A 20,041-nucleotide genomic window follows, 5' to 3' on the forward strand; every position below is an offset into this window, starting at 1 on the left:
ACTTGGGAAAACGTGAGCTAAGACCTGTGGATTGCTAGGTGCTGGTGGTGGGTGGATGCACATATCATAAAGATTCAGGGAGGTGCTTGCTGTCCAGCATTGCGAGCTCACTACCTCGTTGATCCAGCTGCAAGCTATGTCCTGTTCATTGCATTTCCTCCAGATGAAATACCTAGCCCTTTCCACCTGGCTACCCATATCTCCTAGGACCCAGTGTCTTAGTCCATTCAGGCTGCTATAACAAAATACCATAAACTGGGGGCTTATAAACAACAGACATTTATTTCTCACAGTTCTGGAGGCCGGGAAGTCCAAGATCAAGATGCTGGCAGATTCTGTATCTGGTGAGGGCCTGCCTTCTGGTTCAGAATCAGTTGTCTTCAGGCTGTGTCCTCACATAATGGTTGGGGGAAGGGGTCTCTCTCAAGCCTCTTTTATGAGGGCACTAATCCCATTCATGAAGGCTCCACCCTCATAACAGTCATCTCCCAAAGGCCCCACCTCCTAATGCTACCATCTTGGGGGTTAGGATTTTAATATAAAAAACCTGGGGGGAACACAAACATTCTGACTACAGCATCCAGCAAACATTTCTCTTGGTCATGAAATTTTTGCTGACTACTTTAGTCCTCACTGATCTTTTATCCTGAAATTTCAAAGTAATGATACTCTCTTTCACACAATTAAGGAAGTCCATGTCATCATCTTTAACTTTTGCTTTTATTATAGGTACATTGGTCTCAAATCTCTTGTCTATATAAATCTCTTTTTCTAACCAAGCCAGACATTCATTAAACATTTGTTTGGTGAGCGCTAAGGAAAGACCCCCGTTTTTTGGGTTTTTTTAATTAAAAAAATTGAAATATAATTGATTGTACATATCTGTGGGGTACAGCCTTGAATATCAATACCTGTGTGCAATATGTGATGCTCAAATTAGGATAATTGGTATATTTGACATCACACAATGCAATCACTTTTTGTAACCTTTTTCCAATTTCTCCCTAAACTCCCTCCTCCCCCTTTCCCATCTCTGGTAACCTCAGTTCTGTTCTCTCCTTTTGAAAGTTCAATGAATTGTTGTGATTGATGTATCTTTTATTTATTTAGTTAGTTACCACTTATGAATGAGGACATGTGGTATTACTCTTCCTGTGCCTGGCTTATTTCACGTAATGTATTTATCTCCAAGCTCATCCATGTTGCTGCAAATGGCAGTATTTCATTCTTTCTTATGGCTGAGTACTATTCCATTGTGCATATATGCCACATTTTCCTTATCCAGTCAAAAGACCCCTATTTAAAATGAACAAACAACAACTTTCTTCCCTGTCTGCTGAAAGACTATTTATTCCTCTTCTCTACTGCAGTTTCAGTGGGGTTTGGGGAAGATGTTTTCAGCCAACCATTTTTATCCCTAAGTCTGGGTAACTTTTCCAACATGACCAAGTTTTAAGCAGTGAAGCCAGGCTCCAACCTTAGCTTTTTGACTTCAAGTTCAGTGTTCTTTCCAGCGCAATATACCCCTTCAATAACAGAACAGAAATCTAGGTTCCCAAAGCCTTCAGTAGTTACTAACCACATAAATGGAAATTTAGAATGGATGATGTTATTTCTTACAGTGTGTAAGAGTTTGCCAACTGTCCTACTTGTCTTTTCCAAAGGGAAAAGACATCTAAATATTTACCCAGAAGACCCATAACCAGATAAGGGAAGAAAGTGCTCAATGGCTTGTGAATAGACATCCAGAGATGGAGAGCAGAGCTGTGGGCTGATTATGCAGCATTTTTCTTAAGCATTTCCCAAATCCTGGAGCCAGCATCCAGCTTTTCCAGAACAATAAGAGGCAGTTCAGTTAGGAGCAGAGACCATGGAGTCTGCCCACTTTGATCTGTTAATCTATAGTAAATCTGTAACGTTAGAGCCTCTCCAGCAGAGCTGCTCTGAAAATTATATGAGTTAATATCTGTCACGTGCGGAGGGTAGTGCCTGGTTCATAATGACTACTATACAGTGTTTGTTAAAAAGCAAAAAACTCGCCAAGCCCGTGGCGCACTTGGTAGAGTGCGGCGCTGGGAGCACTGCGACGCTCCCACCGCGGGTTCGGATCCTATATAGGACTGGCGGGTGCACTCACTGCCTGAGTGCCGGTCACGAAAAGGACAAAAAAAAAAAAAAAAAGCAAAAAACTTATGGTTTGTGAATTTTGTTTTTCATAAATGGCAAATTACACCATTATGGAATTTGCTATTTTCATTCAACGTGTAATTTGAGATATTTTCATTATGGTACATAAAAATCTACTTTTTTCCTTTTAACTGCTATATAGAATTCCATTGTGTGAACATATTTTGTTTGGCCATTTGGCTACTAATGAACATTTGAGTTGTTTCTAACTTTTAGAGAATGAGTACTTAATAATACTTTCATATATTAAGTATCTTTTTATTGAAAATTTAAGGAGTCTTCAAAAAGTTCATGTAAAAGTTCATACTATCTTTTAATTCTATTTTTCCACGAACTTTCAAAGCACCCTCATAGGCATTCTTACGTTTTTTTTTTTTTAAAGCTTAGCAATGTAAAGTCACAGATTTAATTTTATAAACATAACTGTTTTAGGATTGCGAGTAAGAAGGAACATTAACTTGAGAAAACATTACTATATCACTTTCGAAATAAGTGTATATTTTAGACAGGAATGGTTTTAGAGAGAATATCTCATTTAGTTATACCTGAATGTCAATGCTTCACTAAATTCCTAGCAAATGCATCTTTTTGGAATTTTTTTCAAAATAAATAATATACTATTACGTCATTTAAATACAATGTTGAATTCTTTGTTTCCTAACATCTGTTATGGAGTTTTTGGGTTTTGTTGTTGTTTTTGCTCATGAGTCCATAGTGGGTGATGAATTCCATTTTCAGAAACCTAAAAGCAGATTTTTATCAATATAAGACTTATAGGCAAATCTTTACATCCTGTAGAAATCTACTGTATCTTTATCTGAACTTCTTCCCATGGTGACAAAAAATAGGTACATATCCTATATTCATTCAGTGATGTGTAATATTATTGATTTATTTTTAGGTTAGTTTTGCTTTTTTTTTTTTTTTCCTGAATGTGTGTGTATGTTTTATTTAATTTCCAAAGTAACATCTACTCACTTTTAAATATTAAAAAAAAAATACAAAGCAGGATAAAATAAAATGTTGAGTTCTTTACTAATGCTTCCTAATTCCACTCACTAATGGTCACTTCTATTGATTGCTTGGATCTTGGCAGGAAACAGATGGCACTCACGAAAAAAGGTGATATAATGAGGTTTTATGAAGGGACTATTTACAAAAGAGGGGGTGGAGTTGAGAGAAACCAACTAGAGACAGTGATGCTTCCTGGGCCAGCAGCAGCAGCAGCCTCCGTACCATTCTCCTTGGTCTGGAGGAGCAAAGGAGAGAGTGGTCACCAACCCAGCAAGACCAGCCATTGTAGAAAAGGGCCCTGGGTAGGAAACACGTCCTTGGGGAGAGGAACACTGGTACTGCCAACCCTGGAGCCTGACCAGGAAGAGCTGGGGGAATAAACACCCCATTCTCCCTCTCCTCGTGGCCTCCCACCCCTTGCCAACTTCTGCCATCAGGCAGATCAAACTGGAAGTAAGAGAACAGGAAAGCCCATTGGGGCAGTCCTTAGCAGTCTGGCTCCCTGATGGAGAGCAGGAAGGCGGAGAATGGAGAGGGAATATGGAGGGGAAATGGAGAAAATCCAGCCAAGTAATTTACCCACAGCCTCAGTGACTCCAGTCTCTGACAGAGTCTCCCCACAATACACACACTTGCAGATTTCCCTGGCTTTTGTCTTAGGGTGGAGGCAACCTCCTGTTACTGTGTAGAATGAGCCCTTAAAGAGGAGGGCTGGCAGAAGGAATAAGAACCTGGGGATCTGAGCCTCCCAAACTGCTAGAGTCACTAGCCAGGATACCACAAAACGGCAACAGATGTGGCCTGAGGGGAAGTTTTAATATTTAGAGTCTGACTCATCAAATCCAGGTGGAATCACTCAGATACCTGGGCCACCAAGCAGAGATTCATGAAAGAGCACTTGGCTCTTAAGTAACGCATGACAAAGCACAAAGGCAGCTTCACTTTCTGGGAATACAGTGCTTGGACTGGTCCCATCCTATTCAGAACCACAGAATTGCTTTTGTGTAGCTGTTATTCCTTCCCTAACTTGTACCATGTTGTAATATTACATAGATATTAGGAAACTGCATATAATTGCTTATATTCCAAGCTTTTTGGCCATATGATGCTGAATTATACCAAAATTATGACCAAGTGAGTTTGTTTTTACTTTCAATATACTGTTCCTTAATTTTATCCATGGAATTGATTAGGATAGACTTAAAGGGGTGAATAATTTATAAAAAGGACCACACATCTCTATATTTGAGTTCTAGAAGTTAGCACGAGAGCAGTGCACCAACAGAAGTACCAAATTTTAACAGAAAGCATCAATTCCAGCTGCAGTGGGAATAACACTGCCGTCTGCAGTCTTCACCGAGAAAGGTCAGTTGAAGCCTGGGTGTTTTAGTTTGTTTTGTGCTACTATAACAAAATACCATGAACTGGGTAATTTACAAAGAACAGATATTTATTGTTCACAGTTCTGGAGACTGGAAAGTTCAAGATCAAGGCAGCAGTAGGTTCGTTGTCTGGTGAGAGTCTGGTCTCTGCTTCCAAGATGGTGCCTCGAGTGCTTCATCCTCCAGAGAGGAGAAACACTGTCCCCACGTGGGAGAAGGGAATGGAAGGGCAAGAGGGATGAATTACCTCTTTCTAGCCCTTTTATAAGGGTGCTTAATCCCATTCATAAGGGGAGGAGCCCTCATGGCCCAATTGTCTCTTAAAGTCCCCACTCTTAATACCATTACACTGGCCATTAAATTTCAACACCTGCATTTTGGAGGGAACACATTTAAACCATAGCACTGGGTTAGGAGAGTATTCAAGACAGTGTTTGGAGCAATATGAAAGTGAATTAATTGTAACATGTTCTCAGTTTAGAGTCTATACTTTCAGCTGGGAAGTGACTAGCAGAACCCCTGAGTAAAGGATAACTAAGCATTTTGCAGCGGTAAGGCATAATGCAGCCTACATCAGCATAATTAGAACTTTTCTAAACCTTTGTGCATTTTCTCCACTCTCCTTGGCATGGTCCTCTAGATTGCCACCCACCCACTTCTCAGTGCGCAGTTCCTCATGTGAACATAGTACTCTGTTTGTGGTCCCACTAGTGACCATGGTGGATGAACTGTTCCCAATACAAATGGAGATCCACATGATACATGTCTAGATATTCAACAGTTATAGATCAAGCTAACCAACTGTTAAAATATGTTCTGTGAACATTATTTTATCTTCTTTTTGTTTTGTCTTTATTTTTTTCATTTTTATTGAGGAATAATTTTCATAACATAACATTCACTTCTTTTATGTGTACAAGTCAAAACATTTTAGTATATTTACAGGGTTGTACAATTATTACCGCAATCTAGGTTTGGAACATTTCCATGACCTTAAAAAAACCCCAAACCTCTTGCCCACTAGCAGTCATTCCCCATTTCCACCCCCAGCCTCAGACAACCAGTAATCTACCCCCAGTTTCTATAAATTTGCCTTTTCTGGACATTTCACATCAATAGAATTATACGATATGGGGTTTTTGGTCTCTGGCTTGCTTCACTGAGCATCATGTTTTTGAGGTTCTTCCACTTTTTGGCATGTATTAGTACCTCATTCCTTTTTATTGCCCAAATGGTATTCCACTGTATGCACAAACAACATTTGCTTCGCATTCATCAGTTCATGGATATTTATGTTTCTACGGTTTTGGCTGTTGTGAATAATGCTGTGTGAACATTGTTGACAAGTCTTTGTGTACATGCGCTTTCATTTCATTTCATTTCTTTTATGTAGATAGCTAGAAATGGAATTGCTGGCTCAAATGGCAAGTCTGTGTTTCATATTTTGAGAAACTGCTAAACTGTTTTCCAAAGTGGCTGCAACATTTCACATTCCCACCAGCACTGTAGTAGGGTTCCAGTTTCTCCACATCCTGGCCGACACTTGTTATTGTCTGCCTTTTTAAAAATTATAACCATCCTAGTAGGTAAGAAATGGTATCTCATTGTGCTTTTGTCATTTTGTCAGTATGCATTTCCCTGGTGACTAATGATGTTGAGTGTCTTTTCATGTGCTTGTTGGCCATGTGTAGAACTTGGGGAAAGTGTCTATGTAAATCCTTTGCCTTTTCTTAAATTGAAAAATATATTGAAGTAATTGTAAATTCACATGCAGGTGTAAGATATAACTTAGAGAGATCCTTTGTGCACTGGCCCAATGGTAACATAGTGTATAATATCACAGCCAAGATAATGACATTGGTACAATCCACCAGTCTTATTCAGATTTTTCCTGTTTTACCTGTGCTCATTTGAGTGTGTGTGTATGCATACACATGCATGTGTGCCTATTTATGTCTATGCATTTTTATCACCTATGTGTGTTTGCGTGTCCCCCACCACAAGATTCAGAACAGTTTCATCCCGCAAGGATCCCCCCTGTTGTCCTTTTGTAACCATACCATATACCTTCCCCATTCCCTCCACCCCTGCTGTTCCTTACCTATGACGACCACGCATCTGCTTTCCATTTCTATAATTTTGTCATTTCAAGAATGTTATACAAATGGAATCATAGAGCATGTAAACTTTGGAAACCAGCATTTTTTCACTTTGAGTAAATTCTCTGGCAATTCATCCAAGCTGTTACATGTATCTGTAGTTCATAACTTTTTATTGCTGAGTAGTAGTTCATGGTATGGTTGTCCTGTGGTTTGTTTAACCATTCACCCACTGAAGGACATTGGGGTCAGAAGGACGTCTGAGTTGTTTCTAGTTTTTGACTATTGTGAACAAAGCTTCTACAAACATTCATGTACAGGTTTCTGTGTGAACAAAGTTTTCATTTCTCTGAGATAAATTCCCAAGCGTGCAATTGCTCAGTCGTATGGTAATTACATGTTTAGTTTTGTATGAAACCATCAAACTGTTTCCCAGAGTGGTTGTACCATTTTATATTTCCACCAGCAACATATGAGTCATCCAATTTCTCTGTATTCTTGTCAGCATCTGGTGTTGTCAATATTTTTATTTTAGCTATTCTGATAGGTGTATAATGATAGTTCATAGTGATTTTAATTTACATTTCCCTTATGACTAATAATGTTAAACATCTTTCCATGTGCTTGTTTGATATCTGTATATTCCCTTTAGGGAAATGTCTGTTCTTATGCTGACTTTCTAATTAAGCTAATTATCTTTTAACCGTTGAGTTTTGAAAGTTCTTTATATATTCTAGACTATTCCTTATCAGATATATGATTTGCAAATATTTTTTCCCAGTCTGTGGTTGTCTTTTTACTTTCTTGATGTTGTCTTTTGACATACAAAAGCTTTTTTAAAAAATCAAGTCTAAGTTATCAATTTTTTCTCTTATTTGCATGTGTTCCTGGTGTTCTAAGAAATCATTGCCTATCTTGAGATCATGAAAATTTACCCTCATTCCTTCTTCTCAGATTTTTATAGTTTTAGGTCTTATGTTTAGGTGTATGGTCAATTTTAAGTTAATTTTTGTGTATGGTGTAAGGTATTTTTGCTTGTGAATATCTCATTGTCCCAGCAGTGTTTACTGAAAAGACTACTTTTTTCTCATTGCATTTTTTGGCACTTTTATTGAAAATCGGTTGACCATAAATGTGAGCACTTATTTCTGGATTCTTAATAATTTTCCATTGATCTATGTGTCTGCCCCTATGCTAGTGTCATACTATCCTGATTACTGTGGTCTACCTTTTTATTTCCAACAAATATGCTGTTATAATCTCCTGTAAATTCTAATTCTAATTCAGAATTTTTTTCTGCCTTAGAACATTCACAGGCAGCCCCTTGCTCCCAGCGTGGCCCTTTCTCCTTCTCTTCCCACTCTCAGCTCTTTCTCACAGTTAGAAGTCTCCTGTGCACATGCTTAGACACCCCAACACTTGGTTGTAGGACTAAGGTTCTGTTTCTTTACTGTCTGTCACTGGAGACCACCCTTAGCTCCCAGAGGCCTCTCTCTGGTTTTTGCACAATGGTGTTTACACCTTAGAACAACAGTGATACATAAAATCCTTCTCAATCTTGAAATCTCTCTAATCTCCCTTTCTGCCACATCTCTTTTCTGTATTCAACTGGAAGAAGGCTCTGCTTATAGGGGCTTATGTGATTACATTGGGTTCACCCAAATAATCCAGCATAATCTCCCCGTTTTAAGGTCAACTGATTAGTAACCTTAATTACATCTTCAAAGTCCCTTTTTCCATGTAATGTAACATATTCACAGGTTCCAGTGATTAGAGCACGGACATATTTGGAGGGCCATTATTCAGCTTATCACATACAATTATTAAATCAGTACTGTGGTTTTGATTGCCTGAAAACATTTTTAGTTCACCTTCATTTTAGGGGATTATTGTCACTGGCTATAGAATTCTAGGTTTGCAGTTGTTTTCTTTCAGCATTTAAAAAGATATTCCATTGTCTTCTAGCTCCATCATTTCTACTGAGAAGTCAGCAAAATAACTTGATAACTTATTGGCATATCTTTGAAGGTAATGTGTCTTTTTCCCTCTGTCTACTTTGGTATCTTGTTTTTGTCTTTGGTTTTCAGCAGTTTTATCTTGATATGATTAAGTGTGATTTTCTTTGTGTTCATTCTACTTGGGGTTTGCAGAGCTTCTTAAGTCTGTGAGATGATGTTAAATATCAGCTTTGGAAAATTCTCTTTATTATCTATTCAAATATTTCTTTCACAGAATTTAAATTAAACATATACTAGACTGTTCTAATATATCCCATATATTTTTGTGCTTTTTTTCCATTTCTATTTTCCTTTATGCTTTAAATTTTGTATATTTCCCATTGACCTTTTTCAGTTCATTCTTTCTTGTATTGTATATTGTCTAATTTTAAACCCACCTACTGAGTTCTAATTTCAGAGATTGTGTTTCCATTCTAGAGTTTTATTATTATTATTATTATTATTATTAGATTTTAGTTCTCTGGTAAAATTCTCTATTGTTTTGCTTGTCTTAATCTTTTCCTTTATTTTTCTTGAACATATATTAGTTATTTTAGAATTCTTCTCTGCTATGGATCTGGTTTTGATATATATATTTTTTTTGCTAAGGGACTCAGCTGACTCTATGTAATTCCTTTCCTGGCAGGCCTTGTGATTTTTTAACTGAATGCTGGACATTGTACATAAAATATTGGAGAGGCTCCAGATGCTGTTATCTTTTTCCAAAGAAAGCTCACTTTTTCCCTTGCTTGGCAGCTAGAGTGGGGGCTGATCACTTTTGCTCAATAAGAGACGGAGCTGACTCTAGTCTAGGCTGTAATTTTGACATAGCTCAGTTTACCTAATTCATCCTTTTCTTATGTTGATGTGCTCTATGACTTTTGACTGAAGACCTAATGTGTACAAGAGGATTCCTATCCCTGGCAGGTCATGAACTATAATCTTTGTCTCTTCATTACCATGAGCCTGCCAAATATTTACTGTGGTTTAGAGTGGAGTTTTTATCCTCCACCCTTTGCAGTTGTCTTAAAGAGAAAACTGTCCATGTTTGAGGCCTTTCGATTGTGTCCCTCCAGCTACATAAAACTGCTTAAAAGTCTGCTGATTTCACAGTCCATCAGAAGCAGCTCTCCACTCAGGCAAAGCCTGGATTTTCAGCCTCTTGCTTATAACCAGGACTAACCAATTTCTTCAGGAAAAGTAGTGCAGAAGGTCAGATCACTGCTTCATGGTTCTCCTCTCTGAAATTTTATTACCTTTTTTCCTTTTTGCTTCAGCAACTATGTGATATCTTTAAGTAAACAATGTTTATATTTTATCTGCCTTTCCTAGTTGTTCCTGGAAGAATCATTGGTCTTACATAAGCAACTCTATCCTACCTAGAAGTATAAGGACAGTGCTAGAGGCATTATTTTTGATACATATCATTTTTAAGTGCTCATGGGATATCTAGTGTGCTCTATTGCCAGAAATGGAAGGTGTCTTAGTCCATTTTGTGTTGCTATAACAGAATACCACAGACTGGGTAATTCATAAAAAACAGAGATTTATTTCCTACAGTTCTGGAGGCTGGGAAGTCTAAGATTGAAGGGTTCACATCTGGTGAGAGCCTTCTTTCTGTGTCATCCCATGGCAGAAGGCAGAAGGTTAAGAAAGAGAAAGAAAGAGAGGAATGGGTCTGAACTCATCCTTTTATCAGAAACCCACTCCTGCCATAACTAACCCACTTCCATGATAATGGCGTTAATTCATTCACGAAGGCAGAGACTGTATAACCTAATCATCTCTTAAAGATTCCACCTTTCAATGTTGTTGCATTAGGGATTGTTTCCAATACATGAACTTTGAGGGACACATTCAAACCATAGCAGAAGAAGGCCTAAATGGCTTTTTTCTTGATAATGAGTTTGTTTTCTATGAAAACATGTTGTCTTTACTGTATGTATATATTTAATTCTGATATGAAATACAATTTTTAGACATGGAGTGCTTATCTAATTACTTTTTCAAATTTTATTTCTACTTTTCAAAATATTTAAGCAGGATAAAAGAACAAATTGAGAATGATGAGCTGAAAAACCACCAAGATTTGCAATGGCTATCACAGATGGTAGACAGGTCTTGTTTATGTACCACTTATTCTGCACTTCTGAATTAGCAAAAAAAACTCCATTAATAGTATAAAGAAAATGTAAACAATTTACAAATAATTTTTTTTGAAAAAGTAGACATGTATAGTTTTTAATTTAAAATAACTGGATAAATGTCAAGTTAATGACTTTAGCTTGAATCACCAGGAAAACCAACTGCATATAATATTTTTCTAAACTCTTTGGTCAGTCACATCTAAAATCATTAAGTGTAAAACAGCAAAAACATCTAATTCCAATTATAATTGAATGCCCCATAAGAAAGGATTTTGAAGTTCCAATTTTCCATAAATATAATACGAATTCGCTCACTGTGCATTCTCTTATGAAAGGCTATGTTTCTGCCTTTTAAAATGTTTTGATATCTGCATGTTTCAGACAAGAGTTATCTGATTAACCATAGCGTTTTCCTAAAACTGTCTATTTTTAGCTGTCCTTTTTCTTCCTTTTGGAAATCTGCCATCTGCAGTGATGTCAGAGCAGGGAGGGCCTGTTTACTGGAGAATATGTACTTAGGGCAAGATGGCAGGGTCCTGGCAAGTTATAATTTCCACTGTTGGAGATCTCAAACACTGAGTATTTACTTCCTTTTTAGGGGGAGACACAATCAAGAGTAGAACTTGGCAATTACATTTTTAGAAAAAATCAACAGATAATGAACTGCTGCTACTCTAGTGAGTAGAAGAAAATACATAAAAATTGTGTTTGTTTTATCATTCAACTTTGTTATTAATATCAACTATGGTTATTTAAAATGAAGTAGCAACAAGGTATTATATATGTCCATCTATACTTATGAAAATAATGACAGTGTAGTATGTATTATAGCAGCAGTTTGTCATGTGTTTTATCTTCACCTTAGCCCTCGTGGGGAAAGACATTTACATGAAGGACACAACCCCCTGGAGAGTACCAGTGAAATTCAAAAATCCTGACAGAGCAGCTGTAAGTCCACCCCTTTCTTTCTTACCTAAGAAAGCCTAGCAGTATGCAAAGAAATGAGAGTAAAATTATTATTGGAGGAACTTTGAACCTACCCTAATTTAAAAATAAATAAAAAGGAATCAATCCCAAACTGATACTCTGTTGTTAATAACCATTTTCTTAGGATACACTTCCCAGTGATAGAGACTCAGCAGTGGATTAAGACCATTACGTTGGAAAGAGCTGTATTCAATACATTGACATCATACGGTATGCACTTTTCTTTTGTTTAGCTGGATATTATCCACTGTATGAATTTTTCTCTCGTTCCAAATATTACCCATTGATAATGAACCACTCCTTCCTTTTATCTCCCCACTCTTTTCTGCTCCTCTGTAGTATGCATGTGCTGCTGCCATTGTGCCAATTAGGCATAATTTCATTTTGGGGAGATTGCTTGTCTGTCTGCTCTTATAAACTGCAAGCTCTCCCCAAATAAGGGCCATGTCATATTTATTTCTCTATATCTAGAACTCAGCACACTGTCTACAACAGAATAGCTGTTTGATACGTGACTGTTGGTGAGTGAGAGCAAGATTAGTAATTTCCGATTACTAAAGTAACTTTCGGTTCGGTTAAAGCCTGAGGCATGCATGTTAAGTATGTGGACATCCAGTACAGTAAAACATTTCGATAATTTCATTTGGCTGGTGGAATTTTTGTTCTAATAAACATGAGTTTAGCATGAAATCTGGGTTAGGTCTACAATAACAGGTAGGAAAAGAATAAAATATTTTAATGGGGAAAAGTATTACTCTAGGCTGCTTTCTCCTCTTAATTGCTTCTGTGCACAGGTACAGGAATTAAACATGAACAAGTCACTAATAGAAATGTAAGACAGAGAAAAATATATTTTGCACTGTGCTTTATGAAATTTGGTTTTGGACTCCATCAGTTTCTGCCATTGTAATTGATGTGCGAGGGCCAGTCCCATATGCAGGCTAGAGAGGAGAGGGGTCGTGGCTGTGTGAATGTCAACAGAGGCATTATTCAGAAACATCTCAGGAATCATCTAGAGTTAATTTTTAGGCCATCTGAGGCTTTCACTATAGTGGCAATATTGAACTTTGTTGTAGGAAAGATTAATTCTCTGGGGGTAAAACAAGTGAGGCATCAGAACAGACAGAACAGCATCCAGGAGCACTTTGAGCCATACTGAGAAAGTCTCGGTGCAAACAGTCTTCCCTGTAAGGAAGATCAATATAGGATCTTGACTAAAGTAAATGTCTTTGGCAAGTTGTGGGCAGAAGTGAGGTATGGGATGTAATTTTGCAGTGTTTTCAATATCAGATTAATTCTCAGCCACAAAAGATAGCCAATACCCTCAAAGTAAGTGATTCATACATGTGTGGCTGTGATGACAAGATGATTACCCACTCACTGGAAAAGAGAGGAGGGGGCCTCACAGTGTTAAGAGCACAGACTCTGACCCCAGACTGTCTGGATTCGAATCCTGGAGTGGTGACTTAACAGCTGAGATTCTGCACACGTTGCTTAACTTCTCTGTGAAGCAATTTCTCATTTGTAAAATTAGGATAACAACAGTATTTACCCCATAAGGTTGTTGTGTACATTAAATAAATGAATATACATAATGTGCTTAGCATGGTACATGACACATAGTGATATCAGAGGAGAGGGTCTGGAGGGGCCCGATAGCTGGCCTCAACCCATCCCGTCCTCTAGCAAGTTCTTGACTCCACCACAGAAAAGAATTCAAGGACAGAGTCACAGTACAAAGTGAGAACAAGTTTAATGTAACTTGTTTAAAAAGTATTAAACAATGTTTTTAAGAAGTATAGGTGGTTAAGAAGTATAGGTGTCACAGAGAAAGTGCAGCCTAGCTCCAGAGACTGAGCAGGATCTGCACCGAGTTTAATACAAAAGCAGGAAATGCACACTTATAGTACATAGTGTACGCTGGCTCAAGAGGGTGAGTAGCTAACCCTGAGAAATATGTTTAACATAAAAGTCAGGTATACACACCTCTCCTGGGGAAGTGCGGGTTGGCCTCAGGAAAGTGAGCATCCGACTGCACCTTCTACCAGGATTCAACTTTTAGAGTTTTACTGTCTAACACATAGTCATGCTATCTAATGAATATTTAACTAAGGGGGTGGCTCCCAGTTACGTAGCATAGTCTTGTACATGCTCAGTTGGTCTCTTTTAGAGCATGCTCACTGGTTAAATTCCATCACATGCATAGAATACACCCAGAATATTCCAGGTGCTCTCTAGCGCTTCTGGTGGAAGGTCATTCAAGGGATAAACTGCCCTCTATGGAGAATGCTTAGCCACTGGGGTTATAGAACTCCTTTTTACTGGGCACGCTCAGCCATCGAAGTGATACGAATCTGCCCCTCGTGGTCTCAATTTCCCCCTTTGAGGCAAAAAAATAGGTGCAATTAGCAGCAGTAACTCTCCTTTAGGGGAAGGCCTAGAAGAGGAGCCTGAGACCTTGGAAAATGTCTTGAATCTCGGTGGAGTGTCCTGAAACCCAAACCCAGGGAAACTGAGCACCTCCTATCTCATTAGGAAGCATAATATAAATGTTAGCTATTTTTATTATTTATCCGGGATAAGCAGTAACAGACATGTAATTCAAGGCCTTAATAACTGATGCTATTCTTTCCCGCTAGTAGGTGAGCATGTAGTCATAAGCCTCAAACAAAATTACTAATATTACTTAAGTGATATGACACAATTAAGGGTGGATTATCCTTGAAAGACTCCTTTAGAAGGCTTGTAATTAGAACAAATGGTCATGCCATGATTATAGAAGTTCTTTGGAAATTCTAGACTACCACTGCAGTAAGATTTTATTGAGTGGTTTGTGTGGATGCCATTGTTTCTGACACATACTCAGTTGTTGCCTGGAATTATGAACTTGTGACCATAAATCCATCTACAACATCTGTGTTATAAAAATAATATAAGAGGGCATCCTTTTTTCTTTATAAAAGTTGACTTTCCATAAATGCCACAATCAGCATGTCACTGAATTACTATTTCCTGCCTGGATTCTTATAAATTATAGTTCCACATGAAGCATGCACATATTGTAAGAGCAACAGTGTTCTAGTTTTCTATTTCTGTGTAACCTATCACCTTAAAACTTGAGGATGTAAAATGGCTTTCATTTTCATATACTTACATTGTGTGGGTCAGGAATTCAGGGAGGGCACAGTAGGCATGGCTTACCTTTTCTACACAGATTTGGAAGCTTCTGCTGGGGTGGCTTGGATGGCTGGAGATGTTTGGGACAGATCAACTGGGGCCATCAGTCTGGGTCCTCAGTTTTTCTCTACTTGTGTCTGCTAGGGCTAGAATTTCTCCTCCCCTCGTGTGTCTGGTGCCCAGGCTGGGATGGTGAAGACACCTGGTTGGCCAGCGTTGCTCTCTGTCTACACACCCTCTCCACGTGGCTAGCTTGTGCTCACTCACATGCTGACCCCAGTGTGGCTGCACTGGTTCCATGGTAGCTGGCTTCCAAGAGGTAGAAGTGGAAGCAGATCGATAAGGTCTACTCCCAGAACTGGTACAGTATCCCTTCAGCTCTATTCTCTGTTCTATTGGTCAAAGAAATCACAATGCCTGACCAGAGTCAAAGGGGTGGAGAAATCAATTCTACCTCTTGATGGAGGAATGGCAAGGTCATGTCATAGAAATACACATGAATGAGAGATATTGTGGCAGCCATCTTTAGAAAACACTATCTGCCACAGACAGAAAATTCCAAACTGAAGGCACTTAGCCTGGAATACACCTCCCTGAGTGATGATTGTCTGGGCTTCTGTTACAGCACAGTGGACAATCACTGATTCATAAGATTGAACAAGAGCAAGTTTAGCAGCACCCTCATTCCCTAGCAAAAATGGCAGGCAGTTGACTGCAGGCAGTGGGGAGAAAGGTTGACAAAGAATTTCATTCACAATGCCTTTCATCCTGCACAAAATTCCACTCATCTTAAACTTCAGTATTGAGATAACTGAGGCAAGTGTTCTCCCCCAGGGTGTTTGAGATGGCTTTGAGGATTCCTTATGTGATTAGATGTTCAGGCAGCTCTTCATTCTTCCTGACTGTTTTCAGGACAATTGGTGCATAAATTTCTTGTGAATAAAGTAACACTGGCTTATCTTGCAGGTTCTTAATTCCTTTGGAAGCTGCAGTAGGTGGTGAAGAAGCATGTGTCTGAAGTCATAGATTTAGCTCAAGTCTTGGCTTTATCAAGTATTAATTGTGTGACCTTAAGCAAATTACTTAATATCTGAGAACCTCAGTTTTCTCTTTGGAAAATTACAATAATAATTGATGCTCCTTGCTGAGTTTTATAAAAATGAGGCATTTGATAAATGTTAAATACTTTTCCTTAGAAAATAGCCAGGAAATCTTATCACTGCGTGGGTCAGTATAAAGGCCTTGGATACTGAACCTAGGGAAGGAAATAGTTCCCTGCCAAGCAACATTGGTTCAGTTCTTCTCTGTCCTAGCCCCCTGCTACTTTAGCAGCCGAAGATCAGGGAACCAGAGAGGAAAGATTAGGGATGGTGGGGGCCGGGGGCAAAGAGAAGGAAAGACTGAGGAAGAAAAGAAAGCTATTTTCATTGGCAAATTTCAGTGAACTGACATAAGTAGAAACAACGGAGTCCATGGATGGAGAGAACTGGGACAACTGGGAACTGAAGAATATTGAAAATAAAAATATGTTGGGTTACCTGGCTCAAAAATATTATTGCCATTATATCTATCTTCTGAAAAAACCACAATAATATAAGAACATACTACCTATAAAAAGTTCTTAGCACATTGTCTGGCATATAGAGTAATCAATCATTACTCTAATGATGTAAATATGGTGTTAATGTGGTTGATAATAATGCAGACGACAGTAGTAAGAACCAATAAAGTATTTCCTTGTCTTAGTTCCATTGACTTCTGATGGTACATCCTCTAAGATGGCCCTTTGTGTTTGGAAGATCAGTAGGTTTTCTAATTGTGTGTGTGTGTGTGTGTGTGTGTGTGTGTGTGTGTGTGTGTGTGTGTGTGTGTGTGTGTGTGTGTGTGTGTGTGTATGGCAAGAGCTTACTCTCTGTATGTGAGTGGGAGCATTTATACTAGAAGTTGCTCCTTTAAGTTGTTATTTTTTCTGTAATTACTTTAGTAATGGAACTTTTTCGTGGTTCATTATAAAGGTGTGGCAGGCAGCTTCTAAGACGGTCCCTAATGTTCTCTACCTCCTGGTATTCATGACTTTGTATAATCCCCTCCCTTTGAGTGTGGGCTTGGCTTTAGTGACTCACTTCTGGCAAATAGAATGCAGCAGAGGAGACGGAATGTCACTTCTGAGATTTGACTGTGACTTCTGTCTTTGGGTAAACTGAGGAAAGCCATTAGGCATGCTGTGAGCTACACTATGGAGAGTTTCATGTTGCAAGGAATGGGCCTCCAGAGAAAGGAACTGAGGTCCTCAGTCCAACAGCCATGTGGGTGAGCTTGGAAGTGGGTCCACACACAGTTGGGCCTTTAGATGAGACTGCAGCCCTGGCTTGACTACAACTTCATGAGCGACCTTGAGCCAGAGGCACCCAGTTGGGTGGTTCCTGGATTTGCTAATAGAAACTGTTAGATAATAAAATGTTTTAAGCTGCTAAGTTTTGCAATAATTTGTTACAGAACAGTAGATAACTAATATAAATATTAAATATTATTTATTCAAGAGGCACTGTTGAAGGACCTTTTTGTTTTTTTGGTGGGGGGCAGGGGTTGGCAGAACCAGTGGAGGCTTTATTTTGGAAAAGATGATTGAATTGGTTCTTAGGGCATGAGCAAGAGGGGGTATCCCTGGCAGCAGACTTCCCCCAAGGGTGGGCTGAGGGCTAGGGCTAGGGCTAGGGCTGAACCTCAGGTGGGTCTCCTGTTTCCCACACTCCCCAGCACAGCTCCCTCCCCCTCAGGCTCTGGGGCAGCCACAGGAGGAGGGAGACTGGGAAGGGCTGCAGTGGCCATTCACTTGAGTAGGACATCAGAGGACTGGGACACTAGCTTCCTATTGCAGGTCTCGATCTTCTTCACAACCACAGACTTGGAGGAGATGGTGCAGCTGGAGGAGCTGGAGCTCCTGCCAGAGCAAATGCTGCACTGGAAGGATCTCGGGCCACAGCTTGGGCTTGTGAAGCCCCCCATAGGCCGAGCCCAGCCCACCTCAGTAGCCACTGGCGGTCCCTGTATGGATACTCATGTTCTGCATCCCAGACTCCAGCCAGCTCTCCTCGCCCCCCAGCAGCCTGCGGTAGGTGGCCATCTCAATGTCCAGGGCCAGCGTGATGTTCATGAGTTCCCAGTACTCACACAGTAACTGTGTTGTGTCCTGCTTGGCCCACTGCAGGGCAGCCTCCAGCTCAGCCAGCTTGGTGTTGGCATCACTAATGGCCAGCTCCCCACGCTGCTTGGCATCAGCAATGGTGGCCTCCAGGAAAGCGCTCTGGCTATTGAGGCCCTCATTCTCAGCCTGGAGCCATCTGATGTTCAGGTTCATCTCAGATTTCTCCATCTTTGTGTGATGCAGGTCATCCCTGTGCTTCTCAGCCAAGATCTGAAGCTCATTATACTTGATCTGGTACATGCTCTCAGCCTTGGCCCAGCTGTGGTTGGCAATCTCCTCCTACTGGGTCTTGATCTTGGCAACGATGCTGTCCATGTCCAGGGAGCAGCTATTGTCCAAGGACAGGACCACAGATTTGTTGGAGATCTCGGGCTGCAGCTCCCGGATCTCCTCTTCATACAGCCACCTGAGGAATCTGATCTCATTTGTCCACCCTTGCCGGTGAGCTTCCAGCTCCACCTGTTCATGTAAGCTTCACTCACCTCCCTCTTGATGAGGACAAGTTCATTCTCCATCTCTGTGTGCTTCTTGATCTCATCCTGGTACTTACACTTGAAGTCCTCCACCAGCCTCAAGCTCCGCCTCTGCCTCCAGATACAGCTTCTCCCCGCCCAGTGAGTCCTGCTGCTGCGGAAGGTTGTTGATGTAGCTGTTGAACATGTTGCCCGTGTTACTTCAAGCTGTCTTCTGCTGCTACAGGAGGCTCCACTTGGTCTACAGTGTCTTGTTCTGCCGCTCCAGGAATTGTACCTTGTTGATGAAGGAAGCAAATTTGTTGTTGAGGGTCTTGATCTGCTCCTCAGAGAGGAGGGAGCACATGGCCTGGATATGGAGTCCACTTCCAGCTTAAGGGGGCTCAGCAGGTTCTGGTTCACTGTGACTGTTGTGATGCCCACCCCTCCTCCCCACCAGCCCCAGCCCAGGCCCAAGCCCATGCTGGTGCCCAGTCTACCCTAGAAGCTGTGGCTGCTGCCCACTCTGGAGAAGCTCGAGGAGCTGATGCAGGAACCGGGTGCGCTCATGTAGGAGCAGCTGCTGAAGGCCCCAGGGCCAGAGGTGGATATCTTGTAGGATTTCTGGGTCACCCTGATGAATGTAGTGGAAGCTGGAGTGGAAGTGGGTGGGCCGAACCAGGTAGAGATTCAAGAAGGAACCCAGAAGCTGCTCTAGGTGGGCTGAAGGACCTTTATGGAAAACTCTACCTACCTGTAGCTGGTGAACTAAGTGTAACAGATGGGACAGCATGAGTTTGAGCTTTGAAGACAAATTACCTAGGTTTACATTCTAGTTCTACCACTTCATTGGTGAGAATGCTAGACAAATTATTTACATTCTCTGTGCCTTAGTTTCCTCATCCATAAAATAATGGGTATGGTAATACTATCTACCTTTAACGACTGTTGTAAGAGTTTAAAGACATAAAATTTTACTCTACTATTATTAGAAGGAAGAATTGCTGCCAAAGGAACACAATGATCCCTGGATCTAGATGTGGAAAGAGTATCATCTTAGTCTGTTTTTTGTTGCTATAACAGAATAGACAAGACTGGGCAATTTATAAAGAAAAGGGAATTATTTGGCGCATGGTTATGGTGGCTGGAAAGTCCAAGAGCATGGCCGGCATCTGCTTGGATTCTGGGGAGGGCCTTGTGCTGCATCACAGCATGCTGGAGAAGCAGAAAAGTGAGTGGGTATGTACAAAGGGGCAAAACATAAGAGGCGACCTTGCTTTAGAATATCCCACTCTTGTCGGTACTATCCATTTCTGCAAGAACTAATCCAGTCTCTTGAGAGTGGATCTCTACTCCCAGAATGGCACCGCACTGCCCAAATGGGAGGAGTCCTC

General features: G+C 40.2%; 1 pseudogene; it reads right to left on the minus strand.

Moving 5' to 3' along the window:
- Positions 1 to 17,819: 17,819 nt before the first annotated feature.
- On the minus strand, positions 17,820 to 19,334 carry LOC134361716 (keratin, type II cytoskeletal 8-like; annotated as a pseudogene).
- Positions 19,335 to 20,041: the final 707 nt, after the last annotated feature.

The sequence above is a fragment of the Cynocephalus volans genome, chromosome 13 (assembly GCF_027409185.1).
Source record: "Cynocephalus volans isolate mCynVol1 chromosome 13, mCynVol1.pri, whole genome shotgun sequence".
In the NCBI taxonomy this organism is placed as follows: domain Eukaryota; kingdom Metazoa; phylum Chordata; class Mammalia; order Dermoptera; family Cynocephalidae; genus Cynocephalus; species Cynocephalus volans.